The sequence below is a fragment of the Acinonyx jubatus genome, chromosome E1 (assembly GCF_027475565.1).
Source record: "Acinonyx jubatus isolate Ajub_Pintada_27869175 chromosome E1, VMU_Ajub_asm_v1.0, whole genome shotgun sequence".
Lineage (NCBI taxonomy): Eukaryota > Metazoa > Chordata > Mammalia > Carnivora > Felidae > Acinonyx > Acinonyx jubatus.
The window spans coordinates 57156621-57174660 of record NC_069397.1 but is presented as its reverse complement, the minus strand read 5'-3'; the positions used below and the strand labels follow the sequence as shown (position 1 = coordinate 57174660).

Genomic DNA, 18040 nt, shown 5'->3' with positions numbered 1-18040 from the left:
TCCTTCGGGTGGGCGCTGCTTCGGCAGAGGGCCCCTGGGAGCGAGGGATGCTCCTTACCTCCCGTCACCCAACGGGCAGGGCTGTGAACCAGGAGGGATCAGTGCTGGGCAGCAGTGGGCCTCCTGCAGACCTCAGGGTCCCTGCCCGCCCGATGTCAGGACACCTGAGCCCCTCCTGGAGTGTCACACGCTCGCGAACCTCAGCCTCGCCGAAGGACACCTAGGAGCCTCCTGGCCCGGGTGTTGGGGACCCAACAGTACACAGGTCCTCCTGGCACGGCTGCATACCCAGCCCAGGTGTCTGGGCCACTTCCTTTAGCTACAGATTGACTCAGAAGTCCTGACACACGCTGGGCAGAAGGCTCCTTCCCGAGCCTGTGCTCAGCGGGCTGGTGGGAGAAAGGAAAGAGCCTGGGTTTGGGAATCCAAGTGGATCCGCAAGTGGGCTTCTCATCCGTTTACTGCTCCCGTGTGACCTCACGCAGCGTGTTCGGCCTCTCTGAGCTTCGTTGACCATGAGGCCCATCCCTCCCGGCCCCCTCCTCGTCTGCTGTAGCTGGGAGCATTAAAGATGTACAAGCGTGTAAACCTTCCGGGGCAGTGCCCGGCACACAGTGGGCACTGGGCAAGCAGCCGGGAGCCTCCCGTGCTCGGCCACGCCGCCAGGCTTCCGAACCAGCGGCCGCCTCGCCAGCTGGACACAGACGGCCCGGGCTGTGATCTGAAACTCCAGAGCGGCAAACCACGGCTGTCTCGCTTACTGGCTCAAATGTGGCTTTTAAATACGTACCTTCCTTTGTGATTAAAAAAAAAAAAAAAAAAAAAAAATTCATTTAATTAAAAATGTTGACATTGTGCCTGGACACCCCGCCAGAGAAAGTGGCTATAAATTAAACATTAAATCTTTAATGGTCCATAAAGAAATATTCGTTTCTGGTTATGTATATATGGGCTATAAATAGATAAAGAGAGGGCTTTTTTTTTTCATCTGGGAGGCAGACTTCTTTTTTTAACCTCCGCTGGATAATCTTGTTAAGTGAATGTAATTAAATGTCGAATTAATCTGTGTCCTCCCCCTGGCTTTGCTGGGGGAGGGGGAGGGGGAGAGGGGGTACTCAGGGGAGGAGGGGGTGGCCCCACCGGCTTTAACCCCCGTTTGGGAGATGCTGGCAGGTGTCCTCCTCCAAGACGTCTGTGGGCACCAGGTGCCGCTTGGGCCCGCCCAGGCATCTTCTGTCACGTGTCCTTTCTTCCTGCCCAAATTGCCTCCTTCCGGTGGGGTCAGCAGCCTGGGGCTCCGTCCGGAGGACCGGGGGCTTTGCAGAGCTCTGCAGGGCCCCGCAGAGCACCGCAGACGTGGGAGAAGGCTCGGGGTGGGTCTCCCGCAGGCCCAGGCCGGCGTCCCAGGAACGAGACTTAGAAAACCTTCCTCCCTTCTGTGAGGAAGGAGCCCTGAGGAGGGGGCTCAGGGGGACCCTCTGAGACCTTCAGTTCCCCTCTGGGAATCCGCTCCTCTTGGGTCATGCCAGGTTGGCCCGGTGGGGAGGCTGGACGCGTGCCCCGTTCCCTGCAGACATTAAGGCTTGCGAAGGCCGGAAGGGAGAGGGAAGAGAGACAGACAGAGAGACTGGCCGGAAATGGCAAACACAGGCGGGACTGTGTGCTTCCAGCCTTTCCCCTGAGAAGAGGGTGTTCGTTTCCAGTCGTCGAGCCGCCACCGGGTTAAGGGTCCGGACCTTCCTGAGGCTGCGGGCGGCTGCCGAGGTGTCCGACGGGGCTGAGTTTGTGATGCAGCATTTCAGCGTGGACTCACAGAGGGCCGGTCCAGGGGTGCACAGAGCTCTGGGGAGCAGGGAGCTCTCGCTGAGTGACTTGAGTGCTTAAGTGTGCTAAGGAGCAAACAGACGCATGAGGTGTTGTGGAGGGAGGGTGGGTAGAAGCCAGTCGGGGAGGAACAGGGAGAGTGGGTACCCTGAGTCTCTGAGCCTGGGGTGCTGGCTCAGCACCGAGGACCTTCCCAGTTCTCTCTGTCCCACCGAGTTGGCCGTGACCCTGACGTGGGAAACCGGGTGGCCATGTCCAGAAGGGACCTGGATGGACTGGGCTAGAAACCTCGGTGTAGGGGTCCGTGGAGGGTGGACAGTGGCTGGAACCAGGATACAGAGAAGCACGTCGGGTGGAGGGGGGGGGGGGGTGGTCAGGCACTGCTCGGAAGAGAAGGGGCAAAGGGAGGGAAGCCCAGAGGCACCGCCACTCTGGAGGCTGGCCAGCAGCTGGGGGGCACGGAGAGCCAGGGAAGGCTGTCCAAGGAGCCCGCAGGGGATCCCTCCTGTGAACCTCAGCTCTGCTCTGTTGTTTCTGTAAATCAGACGTTGTCCGGGTCAGTCAGAGCTGTGAACCTCACCCCAACACATCCGTGTGCTGAAGCAAATACTCGACCGGCGTTGCCCAAACACGGAAGCCAGAAGCCCGTCTGCCCACACCTTGTGCTCTGCTAATTCAGCCGTCCTCGTTAGGGGCCCCTCCCCTAACAAAAGTCATTTTTGTAATTATTACTGAGAGTCCTGCCCATTAGCCCCGGGGGCTCAGGAATGCGCGCATAAAACATTCACAATTTATCATGTTTCCCGTCTCAGCAAAGACTTTCTGCATGAGCAGAGGACAGCCACTATCTATTATTAAATAAACAGAACTGTCGATACCGGCACAATCTGCAAATTAACCGCCTGTCAGTGTGGGTTAGTCGCAGGCAGATGCTTGCCGGGACATGGGTATGATGGGAGGCCACTTGCACTCTTCACTTCTGAGGCCCTTTCCAGCAGAAGACTCCAGAATTGGTAAAGTGAGCAGAGATGTGTTAATCCCAAAAGGGAATCACGGAGCGGTAATCATCTTTTTGAGGTGGCCGTGGTCGTGGCCGTCGGGCTGAGCTCAGCCTGGAAGCTGCACCACGACTCACTCCTCGTGCCCTTGGGGAAGCACTCAGCACCCCCCCTCCCCCAAGAACCAGCTCCCCCTGCAAGAGCTGAGACCCTGGAGGAGAGACCAGCAGGTGCTTTAAAGGGACCCAGGATTTGGGGCGCCTGGGTGGCTCAGTCGGTTAAGCGTCTGACTTCAGCTCAGGTCATGATCTCGCGGTTTGTGGGTTCCAGCCCCGCGTCGGGCTCTGTGCTGACAGCTCAGAGCCTGGAGCCTGCTTCGGATTCTGTGCTTCCCCCTCTCTCTGTCCCTCCCTTGCTCTCTCTCTCTCTCTCTCAAATATAAACAAACGTTAAAAAAATTTTAAAGGGACCCAGGATTTGTTTAATCAGGCACACAGACACAGAAATGACGGTCATACAGATTGTTATGTACTCACTGTTGCCTAGAAGCAGGAGGAACCCCTCATGGGAAACACCAGGCTGGGTCAGGAGGCAGAGGGAACAGGAAAATGCGGGCACGAGCCTTTGCTCTGGTTTCCATGGGAAGGACCAGTGTGGCAGGTGCACAGGCATAGGACAGGCTAGTTGAATCATCGCACTGGGCTCCAGAACATGAGGACTGTGGTCTGGTGCCGGCCCTGGGGAGACGAGGGCAGGGGGAGGTGGCCCCGAGTGGATGGAGGCTCCTCCCTTTGGCTGGTTTGCACATTAAAGCCACAGTCCTTCAGGAATTAGCCAGCTCTGGGACAGTCCCTTCAGGGTCAGGGTCAGATAGGCCCCAAAGTCAAATCATCAGGACGCAGAAGACCAAAGGCCGGGTTATGCAGCAGGGTTGGAGCAGAACAGAGGGAGGCTGTTGAAAGTGGGCTTTGCCTTGTTCCCAGCACCTGCCCCGCACCAGCCCGCAGCCCCAGCACAAACGGGGGCTTTGGAGACCCAAGCACACCTGCTGGACCAGGTGGCAGTGATGGTGCCGAGTGCCCAGGCTCCGTGGTGGTTCCAGAAGTGGGTTTGCGGGGCTCAGGTGGCTTAGAGGTCTCAGCAGTCCTTTGTCAGCTGCGGGAAGAGTCCGGAGGCTTGTGACATTGCTAATCCAGGGGAGGGGGCCTTGCCCTGGCTGGGCCAGCAGCAAGACCCCTCCCCAGCCTGCCAGTGGCAGGTCCCCGCTCACAGGAAGGACCCGGCAGGCAGGGGTCCACCAGTGGTGGATGAGGCAGTGGTCATGGTCGCCCAGATCGCCAGTCAAGCCTGCAGAGCCCTGAGCCTGGACGAGAAGGCCTGCAGAGCTGGGTCTCGTGGCTAATAAGGCCGGACACTGAATTGCTCTGTGTGTCAGCACCCGACCAGCCCTTTCCAGCCTCATCCCCCAAAGAACGTGACAGTGACACTTCTGCCACCCGAGGCCACCGGCCACTGCCGGCGTGGCCACCTGGAGAAGCCTCAGCTTCCCCACCTGTACGCGGGGACGGGGCACCCATCCGGCAGCCCTTTGGGGAGGACTTACGACGATTTGTGCAACGTGCTCCCTAAACCACAGAGAACACAGTGCAGACTCCATACGTGAAATGTGTTCGCTTGAAACGTGTTGCCTCCGGGGTAAACCTGCTCGTGTGGGGGGCGTGGTGCTCTTTCTGGACAGAGGAGACCCTGGGTGCAGGTGAAGCCCACTGAAGTCTCCTAGACTCCCACTCTCCGGGGTGGAAGGAGCCATCAGCCTGGGCATCACTTTGGGACCCCTTCTGGGGGTTTGTTGCAAACTTCCCTCCCTCCCCTGTGGTCGGGGACTGGGGGCTGGGGGCGGGGGAGAGCCCCACTATCCCCTTCTGCTTTGGGTGAAACTCAGCCAGGGTTGGCTGCAAGCTCAGTGAGCAGGTCTGCCATTATTGCCCGTTGTCGTCGATGGCTGTCTCCTCCCAGCCACGGGCACCGAGGGGTGGGTACTGTCTTCACCCCACCTACAGGAGAGTAAACTGAGGCACTTGGAGGCTGAGCACTTGCCAAAGGTCTAACGAGCACACCAGGCCTGGCCCTACTGTGCGCGCCCGGCACCGCCGGGATCTCCTCTTCCCTGTGGGACGCTGGAGAAGGCTGTAGCCACCCCATCCCCCGATTTTTCCCGAGATGGAAATCTCTGCCCTGTGTCCCTCTGTTCCTACGAGTGACTTTCTAGTTGTTGCCTCACATTGGAACAGCGTGTCTCCCGCTTTACAGAAGCCAGTGGGCGGGGGGGGGGGGGGGCACAGGGGGCAGACTGAGGGGGCGTGGTCCTGGACGGTCCCAGGGCCCACGGGCGCCGTGCACTCCGCAGACGGCTTTCCTAGCACCCAGCTTTCGGCACTCTCAACCCATCACCTTCTTTTGTTTTTTGTAAGTGGGTTGATGGAGACAGATTTCTGAAAGTCTTAGAGGAATGAACAGGTTGGTTTCTTAGGGGATTTGCTCAGGAAATGAGATTTTGCCCGTCTCCCAAAGGAGAAAGGGCATGTCTAAATTATTGATAGAAAGCATGCCTCGTCTAAGAGGCCAGCACACGGGTCGACTGCGTGTTGAATGGCGCCGTCCGCCCTGTGCGTTGTCCCAGCTCCCTGGCCCGTCTCCGCCGCCCTCCCCATCCCCCACTGGTGCTGCTCACGGACACAAGCGGGCAGCACCAACCCCACGCGTCCCACCCACCGCTTCTGCCCAGGGGCCATGAGTTCTCAGCCCGGACCTGCCTCGCTCCGTAGAGAGAAGCCGTGCATCTTCAGGTTCCACTGTGCCCCTTCAGGGCACCTGCAGGGCGTGCTGGACGGGCCTTGCGAACTCACTGGCCCTGGAGACCCATCCCCACCATGGCTTTGAACCTAGCCCGGGCTCAAAGAACCAGCTTTTAAAGAAACAGAGGGGACGGGCGCCAAGACACCACAGCCAAGTGGGGACTGGACGGCCGCCCAGACATGGCCATCACTGAACTGCATTTCAGCTGAGTGTTGAAGGGAACATGGCGTGCGGCGCCCAGCTCCCCGGGGAGTGGCACAGACGGGGCCTCTGCTGCCCTTCGATTTGCATTAGGAAGAAGAAAAGCCTGGTCGGCGTAATCAGACACCGGCATATGCCAGCGTGGCCAGGAAACCAGGCCGGCAAAGGTGTGCAGGGCCCGCAGCCCCAGCGCCCCCTGGGGGGCGGGGACGTCCTCCTTCTCGCGCGTCACCGTGCCCCTCCTGCCGGCCTCGATAAATACCGTTGGAGACTGGGCGGTTGGGAGACGGGGTGCCCTCTCCAGGCGGTGCACGGCCCCCTGTGGCCTCAGGAATGACTGGGAGACCACCAGCCAGCCATCGCGTGCAGCTTTTATCCCCATCGTGTTGTGTAGACCATTTTGTACCATTTGCATAACAACAGGAAATAAGATGGAAGTGTGTCCATAGATAGAAGTCAAGATCAGAGGGCGGAAAAGACAGGACAGGAAAATACAGCTGTGGGGCTTTGAAATTCAATTAGCAAGGCTCAGGCACAGTTTTTTGTTGTCGTTTCCCGAACTTGCAGGCGGCCAGACCGGAAACACAGCCAACTGTATGATTGTCTTCAAACCCACATGCTCACCGACAGATGAATGGAGGAACAAAATGTGGTCCCTCCACACGACAGAATATTATTCGGCTGTAAAAAGGAAGGAAACTGTAACACCTGCTACCACACGGACCGAGCACGGGAACCTTACGTTATGTGGAGTCAGACAGTCACAAAAAGACAAACACCGTGTGACTCCACTCACGTGAGGTCCCCAGGGTTGTCAGATTCACAGAGACAGAAAGTAGAATAGAGATTTCCAGGGGCTGGGGTCGGGACGGGGGACGGGGAGTTAGTGTTTAATGGGGACAGAGTCTCAGCCTGGGATGATGGCAACGTTCCAGAGGTGGGTGGACGGATGGATGGCTGTACGACAGTGAGAATGTATCTCGTGCCACTGGACTGCACTTAAAAATGGCTAAAATTGTAAATTTTGTTATATATATTTTACCACAGTAAAAAAAAATGCGAACAACCCCTCCCCCCCCAAAAAAAAAACCCAAAACAAATTTTTTTAAACAGTAGATTCAAAATACCCCCAGGGGCATAACAGTGCTCTTGAGGTCCTTCTCTCTAAAAGGTGATTTCTCAGGGTCCGGTTGTGTGACACCAGTAAGGTGAGCGTCCCAGGGGTTGGCATGTCAGGAATAATGTCGGGGGGGGGGGGGGTGGTCACCGAGGGGGAAGGAAGGGCTGCCATGGCCGGAACAGGGCTGTGCCCTGGCTGCTGTAAGGCATTTGAAGGCCGGAAGATTATTGTCCTGGGGCTGTTGACACAAATCACCACTCCCTGAGGGCTTAAAACCAGGGAGCTTTATTCTCTCATAGCCTGGGGGCCAGCAGACCCCAGCCAGGGACTCTAGGGGAAGAATCCTTCCCGCCTCTTCCAGCGCCTGGTGGCTGAGACTTGTGCTTGGCTTGTGGCCGTGTCCCTGCAGCTTTGACTCCGTCGTCCCACGGCCTCTCCCCTGTGCCTGGTGTCTTCTCCTTCCTGGTCCCCAGAGGGACACTCATTGCAGCTAGAGCCCCCCTAATCCAGGGCGGCCCCATCTTGACCCTTAAGTACACCTGCAAAGACCCTGTTCCCAAATAAGGGAATCCCGTTCTGGGGTTCCAGGTGGACATGTGTCTCTGGGGGATGTGATTCCACCCGGTACAGCTGGCATCTTGTCCGCGCGCCATCGGCCCGTGGGGTCCTGCAGACTCATCGAAACAACCCGATGCTGGACTGGTCAGCGGGGGTGCCTACTGAAAGCCCTTCAGGAAGAAGCTGAACGCCCGCCCGCCTGCCTCTTCTCCAGGGCTCGGGGGCCCAGGGAAGTTTCCGTGCCCACAGCGGAGTCTCTGGACTGTGTCGACCTTGGGGAGTTTCCCTCTCTGGGCCTCAGTTTCCACCCCTGGCCCACCCGGGGCAAGAGGGTGATACTCAGTAGTGCCTTTGGACACCGTGGATGCTATAAATGCCACTCGGCTGCGGGTGTCACCTGTCCTGTGACCAGTGAGCCCCCTTCACTTCCCAGATCCGTGCTGAGTTCAGCCAAGCACAGAAGCTTCTTCCCCCACGGCCCTTCCCAGCGAGGGCAAGGTGCCCGCAGACCGCATCCCCCCAGATCTAGCAGGAGTGATGTGATGACGGTATCCAGGGCCGTGCAGAGCTCCGGGCCACTGGGCTGGGCCTGGCGAGCCCAACACAGCCAGGGGAGCCCGCTGGCCACAGCAGGTCAGAGGAAGGCAGGGCCTGGGGGACAAGTGGGAGGGTGTACGCACAGGCAGAGCTGCTCTGCTCGCGTCCTGGGACCAGGAGACTCACTACTCAGCCGGGTGGGCTTTACCCGTGTGCACTTGGTGAGTGTCAGCAGCGGATCAGTATCGCAGGGGCCGGACTGGGACAGGACTTCCGGCCTGAGGGCACACACCTTGTAGCGGGGGCTCTGGCGGGTAGGCCCTGAGCCCCGCCAGGCTTCCTGGGAGAGGGATCCAGGCTGCCACCACACAGAGTGACCGTACCCCTGCCCTGCCCTGAGGGGGCCGTTCAGGGGCTGGCCCCACCCTGAGGCCTGTGTGGGCTGTGGGCTCAAAACTCCGATGGCCAGAACCTGCTAGAACTTCCCAGTCCCTCCCACAGTGGCTTGAGGCCTCTGAGATGTGAGCCAGCGCCCTCCCCTCCCCTCCTCTCTCCTCTCCTCTCCAAAGGTGAATTTCTTTTCAGAAGGAAAAAAAAAAAAACCTTTAAATTGAAGTGGCTCTAACATCATGATCTCCATCATCAAAAGTCATGTTTAAGCCACCCACAGTTAATTATTTATTTATAAAATTGCGCCCTTCACCTCCAATTCCCCTTAGAGAGAGAGAGAACAAAACGGGCCATTTAATAAAATCCCGGGTAAGATGACAGGAGTCACGGAGGACAGGCAGGCCTCCCAGAGCCACCCCGAGCCCCCCCCCCCGCCTCCAGGAGGGCAGGTGCACCCCCTGCGGTGGGCAGGGCCCCCCCCCCCGAGGCCCTTCCCGCCACCTGCAGCTGCACCCCTGCAACACATTCAACACCAGTGGCGTCTGTCCTGTGAAAAAACCAGTGCTGTCCCTGCGCGTGGGGAAAACACAGAAGGAGAAAAGCAGAGGAAAAGTGGACCCGCCGTGCATCCCGGACTGAATGAGTGTGTCCCCCAAGTGCTCCGGCTGACCTCCTGCCCCCCCACCGTGATGGCACCAGGGGGCCTTTGGGAGGTGAACAGGGTCGGATGAGACCACGAGGCTGGGATTACGGTCCTTGTAAGAAGACACGAGAGCTCACTGGGTGCGCGCCAGGTGAGGACAGCGGGAAGACAGGAAGCAGGCTCCGGCCGGGACCCGAATGGGCCCGCACCCTGACCCTGGACCTCCCTGCCTCCGGCGCTGCTCAAGCCGCCCAGGCCGGGGCATTTTGTTACGTGCGCCATGTTCTGGCAGAAAGACCCCCTCTCCCTGCTGCAGACATCGGAGCCTCCTGCAAAAACGGGTCTGTTGTCGGGGGCGCCCGGGGGGCTCAGTCACTTAGGCGTCTGACTCTTGATTTCAGCTCAGGTCATGATCGTGGGGTGGGGGGATCCAGCCCCGTGTCAGGCTCTGCGCTGAATGTGGAGCCTGCTTGGGATTCTGTCTGCCTCCCTCTCTCTCACTCTCTCAAATATATAAAGAAAGGAACATTTTCAAAACTGGGTCTGTCGTCACCGGCAGCGTCCTTGGCCCCGTCAGCATGGGCAAACATTTCCCTCCTGGACCCACCTCAGGGAGAGGCCGCTTCCCTCCCCCCGCCCAGAGCAAAGGCACCTGCGGCTGACTCTTGCCCCTGGAGCTGAGGATCACAGGTGTTCCAGAATGACGGGCGGTCCGAGCACCCTTCCCCGGAAGCGCAGGAGGCTGGGACGAAGGTGGAGTGGACCGGGATGAACATCCGAGCGCCCCTCTCTCACCCGGCTGTCGTGGAGAACATCGCCCACCTTGTGGCGCTCATTCGGGGCTTGTAACGCGCACTCTGTGTCCGGTGCGTCGTCGATGCTCAATGTGTAAGACCCAAGACGGTGACTAGAAAGGCACCTTTAGCGAAGAGGAGTCCCAGCCGGTCACGAACCCGTGTTCCGCCTTTTCCGCATCCTTCCGTTTCCTGCCCAGCGGGGAGTCCACGGCAAACGAAGGGCCGTCGCGAGCGGGCGGGATCTGTGCTTCAACCTGAGGGGCGCGTGTCTGGCAAATTGTTTGGCACGATCCACACTAAAACCTGGTTTTATTCATGGACACGTGTTCTTTTCATGACAAGGGCAATACCCGTGAGCCGGAGTTTAATTTCTGAAGGACAAAACGTGTTATGTACCAAAGGAAGCAGGGACACAGGGGTCACCTGTGTCATTTGGATGGAGGAGGAGAATTGGGGAGGGAAGCCCACGCGGGGTCGGCGTGGAGGGGACTAGACGGAGGCTGGGGCGAGGCTGTGCTCTGGGAGCTGGTGGCTGCAGGGAGATCCAAGCAGGCAGGGAGACGGGAAAGGGTCTCCGTGGGTGGGTGAATCGCGTCCACGACAGGGGTCCCCCAGAGCAAAGATCACTCTAGAAGGACCCAGTCCCTTCTTCTCTTTTTAATGTTTATTTATTTTTGAGAGAGAGAGAGAAAGAGCGCAAGCTAGGGAGGGGCAGAGAGAGGGAGACAGAATCCGAAGCAGGCTCCAGGCTCTGAGCTGTCAGCACAGAGCCCGACGTGGGGCTTGAACCCACGAACCGCGAGATCATTGTCTGAGCTGAAGTTGGACGCTTAACTGACTAAACCACCCAGGTGCCCCCCAATCCCTTCTTCTAAACGGTAGTGCAGTTCAGGTCCCTGGAGGCAAATGCTTACTGGCTAGTTCGTTCGTTCGTTCGTTCATTCACTCAGCAGACGTCCACTGCCTCCCTGGGGGGCAGCCCCGAGCCAGGCTCTGCAGGTGGGGTTTGAAGTCAAGTGCGGGAGGCCGTGCCGGACAGTGGGAGTTCCCACGCCTACGGGTGGGGGGCAGTCTATGCCCCCCTCCCCCACCCGGCAGAGTCACCACCGTCTCATGGCTCCGCAGACATGGTGTGGAAGCCGTCGCAGTGGGGGTGGGCTGGGCGAGGACCCTCCGAGTTCGGTGAATGCGTCTCGCTCTGTTTGGACTCTGCTGAAGGGGCTTTCCACAGACGCACGTGGGGAAGTCAGCACCCCTGGCCTGATGAGCTGTGCTCCTCTAGGAACCTGATCATCCAGGCAAAAATCACCATAATTGATTATCCCGCTGAGCGGCGGACAGCAGTGTTTGCTAACAGAGAGGCCGAGAATCACGAGCTTGCCCTCGGGCGTCATCAAGCAAGGCTCCAGGGGGGCCTCCCTCCCTCTCCGTCCCTCACCCCCAGGACGGGTGGTAGGGCGGGGTGGGCGACGTGCTAGAGTAGAGGCGGGTGGGGAGCCCCTGCTCGTCCCAGAAATGCAAGGCAGGCCCCGTCCTTGTCTGGCTCACACCTGGAGTGTGGCCGGACCACAGCAGGAGTGGGTTTAAATGGGGGCCGCTTCCCTTTCACGCCGCGAGGCGTGGGGGAGAGCTCATTCCCCCCCCCAGAGGTTCTCCCCCCGACAGAGGACAAGGATGGGCCTGGCCTGCAGCTCAGGGAAGACAGGGCTGCCCTCTGTGTGCCACGGACGCTGGAGGCATCAGGCTCAGCGGGCCCTCCAACCATCCCTCTGGTTCTGAATTTTTCAAAAACACAGAGGCTCTTTGGAGATGGACGCGGGTCCCAGCCTCTGAGTCTCCCGACGGGGACGTGGCAGGTGTAATGCCGGTGCTCATACTACATGGTTTTTGCTTTGCCCAAACGAGGACACTCGGGACAGTGAGAGGCATTTCGGGGAACTCGGAGACTGTTCGAGGAGCCTGGAGGTCAAGGCTGGCGGGTAAGGATGGGACTGCCTTGCCCGCCCTGACCTGTGCTGGTGTTGCCTGTTGCAGATCCCGGGGCCCAGCGTCCCCGGCACTTAGAGGAAATCTGCGGGTTGGGCACAGAGCCTGGAGAGCAGAGGATCCAGAGGGAGGCGTGGGAGTTGGGTGGGAGGGACGCAGGGCGGGCAAGGCGCGGTCCTGTACCCCAGACCCTCCGACTGCGGGGCAGGGAGGCAGACTCCTCTCACCCAGCTCCCGTGCCGTGCACTTGGCCCAGACCCGCGCTCTGGGCTGTTTGCTCACCGGGGCTGGATGGATTGGATTAAATGGAACTAAATTGAATCGGGAGGAAAACTCACTTTAAGAAACCGAGAAAAAAGTCAACAATAAGAAAACCCCCAAATCAACTGAAGGCAGCGGTTGATGCGAGTGGATTGATTCAATCCATCTCATTTTGTAACGACGCCTTCATCTGGCGGGGCCTTCCGATCACGCCTGCCCCTCCTCAGAGTCCCTCCGTGAGCCGCGTGTGCAAACGTGCTAGAAGTGGCTTTTGCCACCGTGCCGGAGAGGGAACGCGCCAATCGGCAACCAGGCTGTGGCCGGGCCGCCTCAACGCCCGTTTCCCCACCATGTGAGCCCCACCTTGGCCCACAGCCCTCTCTGCTGAGGCCGGGGGCCCTGGGGGGAGGTGGGGGGAGACCGCCCACGAAACGCAGCCGTGGTGATCGTCACCAGCTCCAACAGCATGTCAGGCGGGCTCTGTGCAGCTAAGTGTTCACTGCCCGCCGAGAAGGGCACCTTCCTCTAGCGGGTGAGAGGGAGTGTGGGCAGTGGGAGCCTGCCCCCCAGGAAACCAGCCGTCCCGGTGACTGGGGGTGCCGCTGCTTTGCCCATTCGCGCATTTCCTCATGTGAAAAGGGAGGACAGAACAGTGCGCCCTCCTTAGGGTCATGACGGCTGAGTGAGGCTATAGTTGTCTGTATTTGCTCTTCAGGACCATGTTGACGATGGTAAACGACAGTGATTTTTTCCATCTCAAGAAAGAGGCCCTGTCTGGGTGCCTTTGGATTCTAGAAGCTTTTCGCTTGCTTTTTTTTTTCTGGTTTATGATAAGTTTAAAACACACACACACACACACACACACACACACAGGGGAGAAAGGAGGGGGGAGGGACTGTTTAATGAGTATACAGTTTCCTTTCAGGGTGACAGAAAGTTCTAGAACCAGATACTGGTTGCACAACCATGTGAATGTACCTAATGCCACTGGCTTGTACACTGTAAAGTGGTTAAAATGATAAATTTTACAAGTATTTTGCCACAACTTAAAAAGATGTGCACTGGGATGCCTGGTGCTCAGTCGGTTGAGCGTCCGACTTTGGCTCAGGTCGTGATCTCGCGGTTCGTGGGTTCGAGCCCCACGTGGGGCTCTGTGCTGGCAGCTGGGAGCCTGGAGCCTGCTTCCTATTCTGTGTCTCCCTCTCTCTCTGCCCCTCCCCCACTCATGCTCTGTCTCTGTCTGTCTCAGAAATAAATAAACATTAAAAAAAAATGGTTAAGACGGGGGGTGGGGGGCTCCTGGGTGGCTCAGTCGGTTAAGCATCCGACTTCGGCTCAGGTCATGATCTCACAGTTTGTGGGTTCGAGCCCCACGTCAGGCTCTGTGCTGACACAGCCCAGAGCCTGGAGCCTGCTTCGGATTCTGTGTCTCCCTCTCTCTCTGCCCCTCCCTGCTCGTGCTCAGTCTCTCTCTCTCTCTCAAAAGTAAATAAACATTAAAAACATAGAAATTAAAAAAGTAACAAGATGTACACAATCCGTACACATATAATTATGCAACACAAGGAGCAGCTGGCTGGTCTCCATCTGTGGAGTGTGCAGCTCTTGAACTCGGGGTTGTAAGTTCGAGCCCCATGTTGGGTGGAGAGCTTACTTAAGAATGAAAATCTTTAAAAAAAACTCTGAAACTTTATTGATATAAATAAGGAAAATTTATGTCCGGAAGAAGCACATAGTGGACACATGCACACCCCTCATTTCTATTTTTTTTCCAATTTTTAAAATATTCATTTTTGAGAGAGAGAGAGAGAGAGCACAAGCAGGGGAGGGGCAGAGAGAGAGGGAGACACAGCATCCAAAGCAGCACAGCCCTCGTTTCTAATCTCTGAAGGCAGGATTAGGGGTCCAGACACACTTGTGCGGTCCCCAGGCCCCCAAGCTCAGCTTTGTGACTTTAGGCAAGTGCCTTGGTCTCTGTGGCCCCAGGCCCCGGACCGTAAAATGAGTAAATACATGGCCCCTGCTAGTCTGGCTGGGCCACCTCTACTGATGGAAGCTCCTGGAAACATCACACAATTCCACACACTGCTGAAATCGTGTGTTTGTGGGATTTAGAATGCTCCTACCTCCCTTGCTACTTTGACTGATATTAAAATAGATCTACCCGCCATGAGTGACATCGGAGGTGGGAAGAGATCCATGCAGAGTGACCGGGGGCGGGGGGCGGGGGGAGGTCCCGGTTTGGGATTAAATACCTCCATCAGTCGGCAAAGTCTCTGTGTGCAGGTAACCTCAGAACCAGGTGCTGGGGCGGGGGTGGGAAGAGAGGAAAGGGAAACTCAGAGTTTGGGGCGAGCGGAAGAGAGAGAGAAAACACACGAGAGTGTCCCCAGAGTCACGCAGAAGACGGGTTAGGAAAATCTGGACCCCAGGCCCACGGCGTTCTGTTTTCTGTTGTCTTCGTTAAACCAGACGTGGGCTCCCGGCCACGCTGCAGGTGCAGGCGGCACAGGGGCTTCTCCTGGGTAGGTCTCCTTGGCTCCCGGGGAGGCAGTGCTCCCTCCTCCAGACCTGACTAGTCAGTGAGCAAATAGCAGCCAGCAACCAGATGCGCGGTGGCGACATTGATTGTAATTCTCTCTCCTCTCTCTTTTTCTTTTCTTAGAGAGCCCACAGTGCCTCGGGAAAAATTGGCTGAATAAAAGGTATAAAGACTTTCTTTTTTTTTTTTTTTTTTCCTGAATAGTTTTTGACAGATGTGAGCATGTTGAACGTCTTGGGTGCTGCTGCTGCTGAATGCCAGGGGTTTCCGGGGCTTCCTGCTCACTGGAGGGAGGGGGCTGGCGGGGGGAGGGCAGAGAATGGAGAGTTTGGCTTGCTTCGCACTCGATGGCGTGTCCTCTCTTGTCCCCCAAAGCGCCAGCCTGAGTTGTGCTGGGAAGGCAGGTGTGGGGACCAGAGGAGCCAGAAGGGAAATGAGGGGACAGGAGTGTGTTTATGGGTGACATTGCTTAGCAACTGCCACCAGCCAGAGAAACAGTCCCTCCTCCCCCCTCCTTTGCTCTGCCCCCACCCCCGACCCCAGGTACTTGGGGCACAGGTGCGTGTTCCCCTGGCCTTCGGAGCCTGGGGTGCTGCATGTCCCCGCGTGGCCCGGTCTCCTCGGGGAGGGGGCCGCAGAATCGGCTCAGGTCCCAGCAGTGACCCTCGTGGGGGGGACCGGACCCTCCTGACCCCAATCCCCGGTCCACGACCCCAACCCTCGGTCTGCGCACTCCTTGCAGCCAAACCTCCATCACCCGCCTGCAGCCGATCTCCTTCGAAGGTCCGCTGGTAGAATTTGACTTTGCAGAAAATTCTATCGTAGCTGTGATGTATTATCTGTTGTGAACAGATTAGAGAGTGCAGGTCCGCCATGTGTTTGTAACCCTGGGCTCCCCGCTGGCTTCCTCGGGGTTGGGGGCAGTGCTCCTGGGTCTCAGGTCTTGTGCCCAAGATAGCCCAGTGTTTTCCACAGATCCAAAAGGCAAAACAAAGCTGTTGGGTGGCGGGGTCTGATGTCCGCCTGAGCCAAACACCGGAAACTCCTTTTGGTGGTCTCTTTTGTATTGTTTTTACCCCCAAGTACACGCTGGCCTCAAAAGTGGGCATTGTCCAAATGGCCAGGGGGCTGTGTCCTAGAAGCCGGTCACCTCAGGGCCTCCCGGGTTCGTGGAAAGGGCAGTCCTGGCCCCGCTCACTGGTGGGACGGGGACAGTGAGGCAGAGCTCAAGGCTCCTGTTCCCGTGCATGACAGGGTCCCCTGGGAGGGGCCGGGGGCTGTCCCTCAGCGTCCGATGCAGTTCGACTGGGGGGAGACGAAGAAAGTGTGCCGGCGTGGGCCTCGTGCTCTCGGCACGAGGTCTCCCCCTCGCAAGGCAGAGCCTCCTGGACGTGCCATTTTGTAAACCGAGTCTTACTTTACAGGGAAACGACCAAAGGAGTCCTCAGGTGAATCTGTGTGTAGGTCAAGGAATCCACCTCCTAAGGGGTGACACGGCGATTTGTCTGCCTCGTAAGCTCAGGTTTTTTGCACGTTTGTTTTTTGAACAGCTTTACCCAGGTCTGTGCGCACAATCGACTACGCGTGTTAGAGTGTGCAATTTGATTAAGTTCTGACACCTGTTTGTACCCCTGACGTCGTCATTACAATCAAGATACTGGACGTATCCATCAGTCTCCTTCGAAGGATGTATCTTTTGTCTCTTCCTCCGTGCTCTCCGGTCCCCTTTCCTGGCAAACACTGATCTGCGTGAGTCCCGTCGCTCTAGAACGGTGTGTATTCCCTACGTTCTAGACAGATAAAATCATACCGTATGCGTTCCTTCTTGTTGTCAGAATAAGTATTCTGAGACTCCCCCAGGTCATGGTGTGTGTGAATAGCTGATGCCTTTTTGTTGCCGAGCGGTGTTCCATGCTGTGAGTTCACTACAGCGTGTTTTCTCCGTTCACCCCTGGAAAGACACCAAGCTTTTTGGTTATTACACATTATTCCCATACAAGTGTTTGTGAGACACATGCCTTCTTTTCTCTCGGGTAGAACACCCACAAGCGAAATGACTAGAGTTCATGGTGAGCCTGTGTTTCACTTTTTAAGTAAACGTCAAAGTGTTTTTGTTTTTCCCAAGTGGTTGTACCATTTCGCATGCCCGCCGGCCACGTGCGGGAATTACACCCATCTCTCCAATACTTGTCGATTATTCTACATCCTCTCCAACACTTGGTGCCGTTGGCTGTGGTAATTTTCGCCATTATGATGGGCATTGGGGTGGTGTCTCATTGTGGTTTAGTTTGCATTTCCCTGCTGATGAGTGATGCTGGACATCTTTCCATGTGGTTGGTTGACGTCCATCATCTTCAGTGAAGTGTCTTTTCCAACCTTTGCCTGTTTTTTTTAATTGGGTATTTGTCTCCGTACTGTTGCATTTGGGGGGGTTCCTTATATATACTGAATACAAGTCCCTTACAGATGCATGCTGTGCAGGCATTTCCTCCTAACTGATCTGTCTTTCTACTCACGTAACAGTGTCTTTGGAAGAGCTGGCGTTTTAAATTTTGATAAATTCCAGTCTATCCATTTGTTCTTATGATCATACTTACGATGTTGTATCTAAGAAAGCTTAGCCTGACCCTAGGTCACGAAGATTTTCTTCTCCTGTACTTTCTTTAGACATTTTGTAGGTGTTAGATTTTATGTTTAGGTTTCTGGTTTATCTTGAGTTCCTTCCTGCATGTGGTACAAGGTATGGGTTGAGGGTCATTTTTCTGAACTGAAGCTGTGCATTGATTTCAGTATTACTTATTAAAAGACTATCCTTTCTCCTTTGAATTGCCTTTGCAACCTTGTCAAAAATCTGTTGTCATATGGACCTGATCCCTTTGATCTATATGTAGTCTGTCTTGGTGCCATTGCACACTGTCATGACTATCATAACTTTATAATAAATCTTGAAATCAGGTGATGTTAACCCTCCAATTTTGTTCTTATTTTTCAAAGTTGTATTGGCTACTCTAGGCCCCTTAAATTTCCATATGGATGGCATTGAATCTATAGATCACTTGGCTGGCCGGGGAGGGGGGGGTGGGATCATTAACATCTTAACCATATGGAGTCTTCTGCCTCATAAACAAGTTATGCCCCTCCATTTATTTAAGACTTCTTTAACTTCTCTCAACAGTGGTTTGTACTTTTCAGCCGGTGGGTCTTGCACAACTTTTGTCAAACTTACCCTAAGTATTTCATATTTTTTATGGCTACTTTAAATGGTATTTTTCCTTCAGTTTCTGAGTTTTGCTAGTGTGTAGTCATTTTTTAAAACCGTGTGTATGT

General features: G+C 56.4%; 1 protein-coding gene across 3 annotated transcripts in view; it reads left to right on the top strand.

The window, feature by feature from the left end:
* RBFOX3 (RNA binding fox-1 homolog 3) overlaps positions 1–18040 on the top strand; it is a 416501-nt gene that overhangs the window by 279785 nt on the left and 118676 nt on the right. For 2 of the 3 annotated variants that reach the window (XM_027052240.2, XM_053212667.1), the window contains exon 4: positions 14837–14876. The exons of the other annotated variant lie outside the window; for it this stretch is intronic. The gene's annotated coding sequence lies outside the window, so the exon portion shown is untranslated. The remainder of the gene's footprint in view (positions 1–14836; positions 14877–18040) is intronic. 3 annotated transcript variants of the gene reach the window in all.